Raw genomic sequence first — 7,500 nt, forward strand, 5'->3', positions numbered from 1 at the left:
TGCAATATGCACAAGTAGTCCTTCATGAAAGGGGCTGGAAGCTGTTTTCATTTTGACACGAGAGAGAGAGAGAGAGAGAGAGAGAGAGAGAGAGAGAGACTACCTTGCATTGTCAATTGCTAAATCTGTATATGGATAAGTAGCCTATGGTTGTCAACTTATTTCGTACGGCCATACCAGCCTGGCAACGCCCGATCTCGTCTGATCTCGGAAGCTAAGCAGGGTCGGGCCTGGTTAGTACTTGGATGGGAGACCGCCTGGGAATACCAGGTGCTGTATGCTCTTTTGCTCATTCACTTAGAAACTGAAATCTTGCAATATGCACAAGTAGTCCTTCATGAAAGGGGCTGGAAGCTGTTTTCATTTTGACACGAGAGAGAGAGAGAGAGAGAGAGACCACCTTGCATTGTCAATTGCTAAATCTGTATATGGATAAGTAGCCTATGGTTGTCAACTTATTTCGTACGGCCATACCAGCCTGGCAACGCCCGATCTCGTCTGATCTCGGAAGCTAAGCAGGGTCGGGCCTGGTTAGTACTTGGATGGGAGACCGCCTGGGAATACCAGGTGCTGTATGCTCTTTTGCTCATTCACTTAGAAACTGACATCTTGCAATATGCACAAGTAGTCCTTCATGAAAGGGGCTGGAAGCTGTTTTCATTTTGACACGAGAGATAGAGAGAGAGAGACCACCTTGCATTGTCAATTGCTAAATCTGTATATGGATAAGTAGCCTATGGTTGTCAACTTATTTCGTACGGCCATACCAGCCTGGCAACGCCCGATCTCGTCTGATCTCGGAAGCTAAGCAGGGTCGGGCCTGGTTAGTACTTGGATGGGAGACCGCCTGGGAATACCAGGTGCTGTATGCTCTTTTGCTCATTCACTTAGAAACTGACATCTTGCAATATGCACAAGTAGTCCTTCATGAAAGGGGCTGGAAACTGTTTTCATTTTGACACGAGAGAGAGAGAGAGAGAGAGAGACCACCTTGCATTGTCAATTGCTAAATCTGTATATGGATAAGTAGCCTATGGTTGTCAACTTATTTCGTACGGCCATACCAGCCTGGCAACGCCCGATCTCGTCTGATCTCGGAAGCTAAGCAGGGTCGGGCCTGGTTAGTACTTGGATGGGAGACCGCCTGGGAATACCAGGTGCTGTATGCTCATTCACTTAGAAACTGAAATCTTGCAATATGCACAAGTAATCCTTCATGAAAGGGGCTGGAAGCTGTTTTCATTTTGACACTAGAGGGAGAGAGAGAGAGAGAGACCACCTTGCATTGTCAATTGCTAAATCTGTATATGGATAAGTAGCCTATGGTTGTCAACTTATTTCGTACGGCCATACCAGCCTGGCAACGCCCGATCTCGTCTGATCTCGGAAGCTAAGCAGGGTTGGGCCTGGTTAGTACTTGGATGGGAGACCGCCTGGGAATACCAGGTGCTGTATGCTCTTTTGCTCATTCACTTAGAAACTGAAATCTTGCAATATGCACAAGTAGTCCTTCATGAAAGGGGCTGGAAGCTGTTTTCATTTTGACACGAGAGAGAGAGAGAGAGAGAGAGAGAGAGAGAGAGAGACTACCTTGCATTGTCAATTGCTAAATCTGTATATGGATAAGTAGCCTATGGTTGTCAACTTATTTCGTACGGCCATACCAGCCTGGCAACGCCTGATCTCGGAAGCTAAGCAGGGTCGGGCCTGGTTAGTACTTGGATGGGAGACCGCCTGGGAATACCAGGTGCTGTATGCTCTTTTGCTCATTCACTTAGAAACTGAAATCTTGCAATATGCACAAGTAGTCCTTCATGAAAGGGGCTGGAAGCTGTTTTCATTTTGACACGAGAGAGAGAGAGAGAGAGAGAGACCACTTTGCATTGTCAATTGCTAAATCTGTATATGGATAAGTAGCCTATGGTTGTCAACTTATTTTGTACGGCTATACCAGCCTGGCAACGCCCGATCTCGTCTGATCTCGGAAGCTAAGCATGGTCGGGCCTGGTTAGTACTTGGATGGGAGACCGCCTGGGAATACCAGGTGCTGTATGCTCTTTTGCTCATTCACTTAGAAACTGAAATCTTGCAATATGCACAAGTAGTCCTTCATGAAAGGGGCTGGAAGCTGTTTTCATTTTGACACGAGAGAGAGAGAGAGAGAGAGAGAGAGAGAGAGATTACCTTGCATTGTCAATTGCTAAATCTGTATATGGATAAGTAGCCTATGGTTGTCAACTTATTTCGTACGGCCATACCAGCCTGGCAACGCCCGATCTCGTCTGATCTCGGAAGCTAAGCAGGGTCGGGCCTGGTTAGTACTTGGATGGGAGACCGCCTGGGAATACCAGGTGCTGTATGCTCTTTTGCTCATTCACTTAGAAACTGACATCTTGCAATATGCACAAGTAGTCCTTCATGAAAGGGGCTGGAAGCTGTTTTCATTTTGACACGAGAGATAGAGAGAGAGAGACCACCTTGCATTGTCAATTGCTAAATCTGTATATGGATAAGTAGCCTATGGTTGTCAACTTATTTAGTACGGCCATACCAGCCTGGCAACGCCCGATCTCGTCTGATCTCGGAAGCTAAGCAGGGTCGGGCCTGGTTAGTACTTGGATGGGAGACCGCCTGGGAATACCAGGTGCTGTATGCTCTTTTGCTCATTCACTTAGAAACTGACATCTTGCAATATGCACAAGTAGTCCTTCATGAAAGGGGCTGGAAACTGTTTTCATTTTGACACGAGAGAGAGAGAGAGAGAGAGAGAGAGAGAGAGACCACCTTGCATTGTCAATTGCTAAATCTGTATATGGATAAGTAGCCTATGGTTGTCAACTTATTTCGTACGGCCATACCAGCCTGGCAACGCCCGATCTCGTCTGATCTCGGAAGCTAAGCAGGGTCGGGCCTGGTTAGTACTTGGATGGGAGACCGCCTGGGAATACCAGGTGCTGTATGCTCTTTTGCTCATTCACTTAGAAACTGAAATCTTGCAATATGCACAAGTAGTCCTTCATGAAAGGGGCTGGAAGCTGTTTTCATTTTGACACGAGAGAGAGAGAGAGAGAGAGAGAGAGAGAGAGAGAGACTACCTTGCATTGTCAATTGCTAAATCTGTATATGGATAAGTAGCCTATGGTTGTCAACTTATTTCGTACGGCCATACCAGCCTGGCAACGCCTGATCTCGGAAGCTAAGCAGGGTCGGGCCTGGTTAGTACTTGGATGGGAGACCGCCTGGGAATACCAGGTGCTGTATGCTCTTTTGCTCATTCACTTAGAAACTGAAATCTTGCAATATGCACAAGTAGTCCTTCATGAAAGGGGCTGGAAGCTGTTTTCATTTTGACACGAGAGAGAGAGAGAGAGAGACCACTTTGCATTGTCAATTGCTAAATCTGTATATGGATAAGTAGCCTATGGTTGTCAACTTATTTTGTACGGCTATACCAGCCTGGCAACGCCCGATCTCGTCTGATCTCGGAAGCTAAGCATGGTCGGGCCTGGTTAGTACTTGGATGGGAGACCGCCTGGGAATACCAGGTGCTGTATGCTCTTTTGCTCATTCACTTAGAAACTGAAATCTTGCAATATATACAAGTAGTCCTTCATGAAAGGGGCTGGAAGCTGTTTTCATTTTGACACGAGAGAGAGAGAGAGAGAGAGAGAGAGAGAGAGAGATTACCTTGCATTGTCAATTGCTAAATCTGTATATGGATAAGTAGCCTATGGTTGTCAACTTATTTCGTACGGCCATACCAGCCTGGCAACGCCCGATCTCGTCTGATCTCGGAAGCTAAGCAGGGTCGGGCCTGGTTAGTACTTGGATGGGAGACCGCCTGGGAATACCAGGTGCTGTATGCTCTTTTGCTCATTCACTTAGAAACTGACATCTTGCAATATGCACAAGTAGTCCTTCATGAAAGGGGCTGGAAGCTGTTTTCATTTTGACACGAGAGATAGAGAGAGAGAGACCACCTTGCATTGTCAATTGCTAAATCTGTATATGGATAAGTAGCCTATGGTTGTCAACTTATTTCGTACGGCCATACCAGCCTGGCAACGCCCGATCTCGTCTGATCTCGGAAGCTAAGCAGGGTCGGGCCTGGTTAGTACTTGGATGGGAGACCGCCTGGGAATACCAGGTGCTGTATGCTCTTTTGCTCATTCACTTAGAAACTGACATCTTGCAATATGCACAAGTAGTCCTTCATGAAAGGGGCTGGAAACTGTTTTCATTTTGACACGAGAGAGAGAGAGAGAGAGAGAGAGAGAGACCACCTTGCATTGTCAATTGCTAAATCTGTATATGGATAAGTAGCCTATGGTTGTCAACTTATTTCGTACGGCCATACCAGCCTGGCAACGCCCGATCTCGTCTGATCTCGGAAGCTAAGCAGGGTCGGGCCTGGTTAGTACTTGGATGGGAGACCGCCTGGGAATACCAGGTGCTGTATGCTCATTCACTTAGAAACTGAAATCTTGCAATATGCACAAGTAATCCTTCATGAAAGGGGCTGGAAGCTGTTTTCATTTTGACACTAGAGGGAGAGAGAGAGAGAGAGACCACCTTGCATTGTCAATTGCTAAATCTGTATATGGATAAGTAGCCTATGGTTGTCAACTTATTTCGTACGGCCATACCAGCCTGGCAACGCCCGATCTCGTCTGATCTCGGAAGCTAAGCAGGGTTGGGCCTGGTTAGTACTTGGATGGGAGACCGCCTGGGAATACCAGGTGCTGTATGCTCTTTTGCTCATTCACTTAGAAACTGAAATCTTGCAATATGCACAAGTAGTCCTTCATGAAAGGGGCTGGAAGCTGTTTTCATTTTGACACGAGAGAGAGAGAGAGAGAGAGAGAGAGAGAGAGAGACTACCTTGCATTGTCAATTGCTAAATCTGTATATGGATAAGTAGCCTATGGTTGTCAACTTATTTCGTACGGCCATACCAGCCTGGCAACGCCTGATCTCGGAAGCTAAGCAGGGTCGGGCCTGGTTAGTACTTGGATGGGAGACCGCCTGGGAATACCAGGTGCTGTATGCTCTTTTGCTCATTCACTTAAAAACTGAAATCTTGCAATATGCACAAGTAGTCCTTCATGAAAGGGGCTGGAAGCTGTTTTCATTTTGACACGAGAGAGAGAGAGAGAGAGACCACTTTGCATTGTCAATTGCTAAATCTGTATATGGATAAGTAGCCTATGGTTGTCAACTTATTTTGTACGGCTATACCAGCCTGGCAACGCCCGATCTCGTCTGATCTCGGAAGCTAAGCATGGTCGGGCCTGGTTAGTACTTGGATGGGAGACCGCCTGGGAATACCAGGTGCTGTATGCTCTTTTGCTCATTCACTTAGAAACTGAAATCTTGCAATATGCACAAGTAGTCCTTCATGAAAGGGGCTGGAAGCTGTTTTCATTTTGACACGAGAGAGAGAGAGAGAGAGAGAGAGAGAGAGAGATTACCTTGCATTGTCAATTGCTAAATCTGTATATGGATAAGTAGCCTATGGTTGTCAACTTATTTCGTACGGCCATACCAGCCTGGCAACGCCCGATCTCGTCTGATCTCGGAAGCTAAGCAGGGTCGGGCCTGGTTAGTACTTGGATGGGAGACCGCCTGGGAATACCAGGTGCTGTATGCTCTTTTGCTCATTCACTTAGAAACTGACATCTTGCAATATGCACAAGTAGTCCTTCATGAAAGGGGCTGGAAGCTGTTTTCATTTTGACACGAGAGATAGAGAGAGAGAGACCACCTTGCATTGTCAATTGCTAAATCTGTATATGGATAAGTAGCCTATGGTTGTCAACTTATTTCGTACGGCCATACCAGCCTGGCAACGCCCGATCTCGTCTGATCTCGGAAGCTAAGCAGGGTCGGGCCTGGTTAGTACTTGGATGGGAGACCGCCTGGGAATACCAGGTGCTGTATGCTCTTTTGCTCATTCACTTAGAAACTGACATCTTGCAATATGCACAAGTAGTCCTTCATGAAAGGGGCTGGAAACTGTTTTCATTTTGACACGAGAGAGAGAGAGAGAGAGAGAGAGAGAGAGAGACCACCTTGCATTGTCAATTGCTAAATCTGTATATGGATAAGTAGCCTATGGTTGTCAACTTATTTCGTACGGCCATACCAGCCTGGCAACGCCCGATCTCGTCTGATCTCGGAAGCTAAGCAGGGTCGGGCCTGGTTAGTACTTGGATGGGAGACCGCCTGGGAATACCAGGTGCTGTATGCTCTTTTGCTCATTCACTTAGAAACTGAAATCTTGCAATATGCACAAGTAGTCCTTCATGAAAGGGGCTGGAAGCTGTTTTCATTTTGACACGAGAGAGAGAGAGAGAGAGAGAGAGAGAGACTACCTTGCATTGTCAATTGCTAAATCTGTATATGGATAAGTAGCCTATGGTTGTCAACTTATTTCGTACGGCCATACCAGCCTGGCAACGCCTGATCTCGGAAGCTAAGCAGGGTCGGGCCTGGTTAGTACTTGGATGGGAGACCGCCTGGGAATACCAGGTGCTGTATGCTCTTTTGCTCATTCACTTAGAAACTGAAATCTTGCAATATGCACAAGTAGTCCTTCATGAAAGGGGCTGGAAGCTGTTTTCATTTTGACACGAGAGAGAGAGAGAGAGAGACCACTTTGCATTGTCAATTGCTAAATCTGTATATGGATAAGTAGCCTATGGTTGTCAACTTATTTTGTACGGCTATACCAGCCTGGCAACGCCCGATCTCGTCTGATCTCGGAAGCTAAGCATGGTCGGGCCTGGTTAGTACTTGGATGGGAGACCGCCTGGGAATACCAGGTGCTGTATGCTCTTTTGCTCATTCACTTAGAAACTGAAATCTTGCAATATGCACAAGTAGTCCTTCATGAAAGGGGCTGGAAGCTGTTTTCATTTTGACACGAGAGAGAGAGAGAGAGAGAGAGAGAGAGATTACCTTGCATTGTCAATTGCTAAATCTGTATATGGATAAGTAGCCTATGGTTGTCAACTTATTTCGTACGGCCATACCAGCCTGGCAACGCCCGATCTCGTCTGATCTCGGAAGCTAAGCAGGGTCGGGCCTGGTTAGTACTTGGATGGGAGACCGCCTGGGAATACCAGGTGCTGTATGCTCTTTTGCTCATTCACTTAGAAACTGACATCTTGCAATATGCACAAGTAGTCCTTCATGAAAGGGGCTGGAAGCTGTTTTCATTTTGACACGAGAAATAGAGAGAGAGAGACCACCTTGCATTGTCAATTGCTAAATCTGTATATGGATAAGTAGCCTATGGTTGTCAACTTATTTCGTACGGCCATACCAGCCTGGCAACGCCCGATCTCGTCTGATCTCGGAAGCTAAGCAGGGTCGGGCCTGGTTAGTACTTGGATGGGAGACCGCCTGGGAATACCAGGTGCTGTATGCTCTTTTGCTCATTCACTTAGAAACTGACATCTTGCAATATGCACAAGTAGTCCTTCATGAAAGGGGCTG

At 46.6% G+C, this 7,500-nt stretch overlaps 17 non-coding genes and 8 pseudogenes across 17 annotated transcripts; all 25 read left to right on the forward strand.

Annotated features, from left to right (window-relative positions):
- Positions 1-163: 163 nt before the first annotated feature.
- LOC146244296 (5S ribosomal RNA) lies at positions 164-282 on the forward strand. The gene has a single exon (XR_014738221.1). It is a non-coding gene; the product is annotated as a 5S ribosomal RNA (ribosomal RNA).
- Positions 283-460: 178 nt separating this feature from the next.
- Positions 461-579, forward strand: LOC146244297 (5S ribosomal RNA). The gene has a single exon (XR_014738222.1). It is a non-coding gene; the product is annotated as a 5S ribosomal RNA (ribosomal RNA).
- A 174-nt stretch (positions 580-753) lies between these two features.
- On the forward strand, positions 754-872 carry LOC146244298 (5S ribosomal RNA). The gene has a single exon (XR_014738223.1). It is a non-coding gene; the product is annotated as a 5S ribosomal RNA (ribosomal RNA).
- Positions 873-1,050: 178 nt separating this feature from the next.
- On the forward strand, positions 1,051-1,169 carry LOC146244299 (5S ribosomal RNA). Its single transcript, XR_014738224.1, has one exon. It is a non-coding gene; the product is annotated as a 5S ribosomal RNA (ribosomal RNA).
- Positions 1,170-1,339: 170 nt separating this feature from the next.
- LOC146244300 (5S ribosomal RNA) lies at positions 1,340-1,458 on the forward strand. Its single transcript, XR_014739581.1, has one exon. It is a non-coding gene; the product is annotated as a 5S ribosomal RNA (ribosomal RNA).
- Positions 1,459-1,650: 192 nt separating this feature from the next.
- LOC146244301 (5S ribosomal RNA) lies at positions 1,651-1,759 on the forward strand (annotated as a pseudogene).
- Positions 1,760-1,937: 178 nt separating this feature from the next.
- LOC146244302 (5S ribosomal RNA) lies at positions 1,938-2,056 on the forward strand (annotated as a pseudogene).
- A 188-nt stretch (positions 2,057-2,244) lies between these two features.
- On the forward strand, positions 2,245-2,363 carry LOC146244303 (5S ribosomal RNA). Its single transcript, XR_014738226.1, has one exon. It is a non-coding gene; the product is annotated as a 5S ribosomal RNA (ribosomal RNA).
- Positions 2,364-2,537: 174 nt separating this feature from the next.
- LOC146244304 (5S ribosomal RNA) lies at positions 2,538-2,656 on the forward strand. The gene has a single exon (XR_014740361.1). It is a non-coding gene; the product is annotated as a 5S ribosomal RNA (ribosomal RNA).
- Positions 2,657-2,844: 188 nt separating this feature from the next.
- LOC146244305 (5S ribosomal RNA) lies at positions 2,845-2,963 on the forward strand. Its single transcript, XR_014738227.1, has one exon. It is a non-coding gene; the product is annotated as a 5S ribosomal RNA (ribosomal RNA).
- A 192-nt stretch (positions 2,964-3,155) lies between these two features.
- Positions 3,156-3,264, forward strand: LOC146244306 (5S ribosomal RNA; annotated as a pseudogene).
- A 174-nt stretch (positions 3,265-3,438) lies between these two features.
- Positions 3,439-3,557, forward strand: LOC146244307 (5S ribosomal RNA; annotated as a pseudogene).
- A 190-nt stretch (positions 3,558-3,747) lies between these two features.
- LOC146244308 (5S ribosomal RNA) lies at positions 3,748-3,866 on the forward strand. The gene has a single exon (XR_014738228.1). It is a non-coding gene; the product is annotated as a 5S ribosomal RNA (ribosomal RNA).
- Positions 3,867-4,040: 174 nt separating this feature from the next.
- LOC146244309 (5S ribosomal RNA) lies at positions 4,041-4,159 on the forward strand. The gene has a single exon (XR_014738229.1). It is a non-coding gene; the product is annotated as a 5S ribosomal RNA (ribosomal RNA).
- A 184-nt stretch (positions 4,160-4,343) lies between these two features.
- On the forward strand, positions 4,344-4,462 carry LOC146244310 (5S ribosomal RNA). Its single transcript, XR_014738231.1, has one exon. It is a non-coding gene; the product is annotated as a 5S ribosomal RNA (ribosomal RNA).
- A 170-nt stretch (positions 4,463-4,632) lies between these two features.
- LOC146244311 (5S ribosomal RNA) lies at positions 4,633-4,751 on the forward strand. The gene has a single exon (XR_014739593.1). It is a non-coding gene; the product is annotated as a 5S ribosomal RNA (ribosomal RNA).
- Positions 4,752-4,941: 190 nt separating this feature from the next.
- On the forward strand, positions 4,942-5,050 carry LOC146244312 (5S ribosomal RNA; annotated as a pseudogene).
- Positions 5,051-5,224: 174 nt separating this feature from the next.
- Positions 5,225-5,343, forward strand: LOC146244313 (5S ribosomal RNA; annotated as a pseudogene).
- A 188-nt stretch (positions 5,344-5,531) lies between these two features.
- Positions 5,532-5,650, forward strand: LOC146244314 (5S ribosomal RNA). Its single transcript, XR_014738232.1, has one exon. It is a non-coding gene; the product is annotated as a 5S ribosomal RNA (ribosomal RNA).
- A 174-nt stretch (positions 5,651-5,824) lies between these two features.
- On the forward strand, positions 5,825-5,943 carry LOC146244315 (5S ribosomal RNA). Its single transcript, XR_014738233.1, has one exon. It is a non-coding gene; the product is annotated as a 5S ribosomal RNA (ribosomal RNA).
- A 188-nt stretch (positions 5,944-6,131) lies between these two features.
- Positions 6,132-6,250, forward strand: LOC146244316 (5S ribosomal RNA). The gene has a single exon (XR_014738234.1). It is a non-coding gene; the product is annotated as a 5S ribosomal RNA (ribosomal RNA).
- A 184-nt stretch (positions 6,251-6,434) lies between these two features.
- LOC146244317 (5S ribosomal RNA) lies at positions 6,435-6,543 on the forward strand (annotated as a pseudogene).
- A 174-nt stretch (positions 6,544-6,717) lies between these two features.
- LOC146244318 (5S ribosomal RNA) lies at positions 6,718-6,836 on the forward strand (annotated as a pseudogene).
- Positions 6,837-7,020: 184 nt separating this feature from the next.
- On the forward strand, positions 7,021-7,139 carry LOC146244319 (5S ribosomal RNA). The gene has a single exon (XR_014738235.1). It is a non-coding gene; the product is annotated as a 5S ribosomal RNA (ribosomal RNA).
- Positions 7,140-7,313: 174 nt separating this feature from the next.
- LOC146244320 (5S ribosomal RNA) lies at positions 7,314-7,432 on the forward strand. Its single transcript, XR_014738236.1, has one exon. It is a non-coding gene; the product is annotated as a 5S ribosomal RNA (ribosomal RNA).
- The last annotated feature ends 68 nt before the right edge of the window (positions 7,433-7,500 follow it).

The sequence above is a fragment of the Hypomesus nipponensis genome, chromosome 20 (genome assembly GCF_054491055.1).
Source record: "Hypomesus nipponensis isolate SF chromosome 20, ASM5449105v1, whole genome shotgun sequence".
In the NCBI taxonomy this organism is placed as follows: Eukaryota; Metazoa; Chordata; class Actinopteri; order Osmeriformes; family Osmeridae; genus Hypomesus; species Hypomesus nipponensis.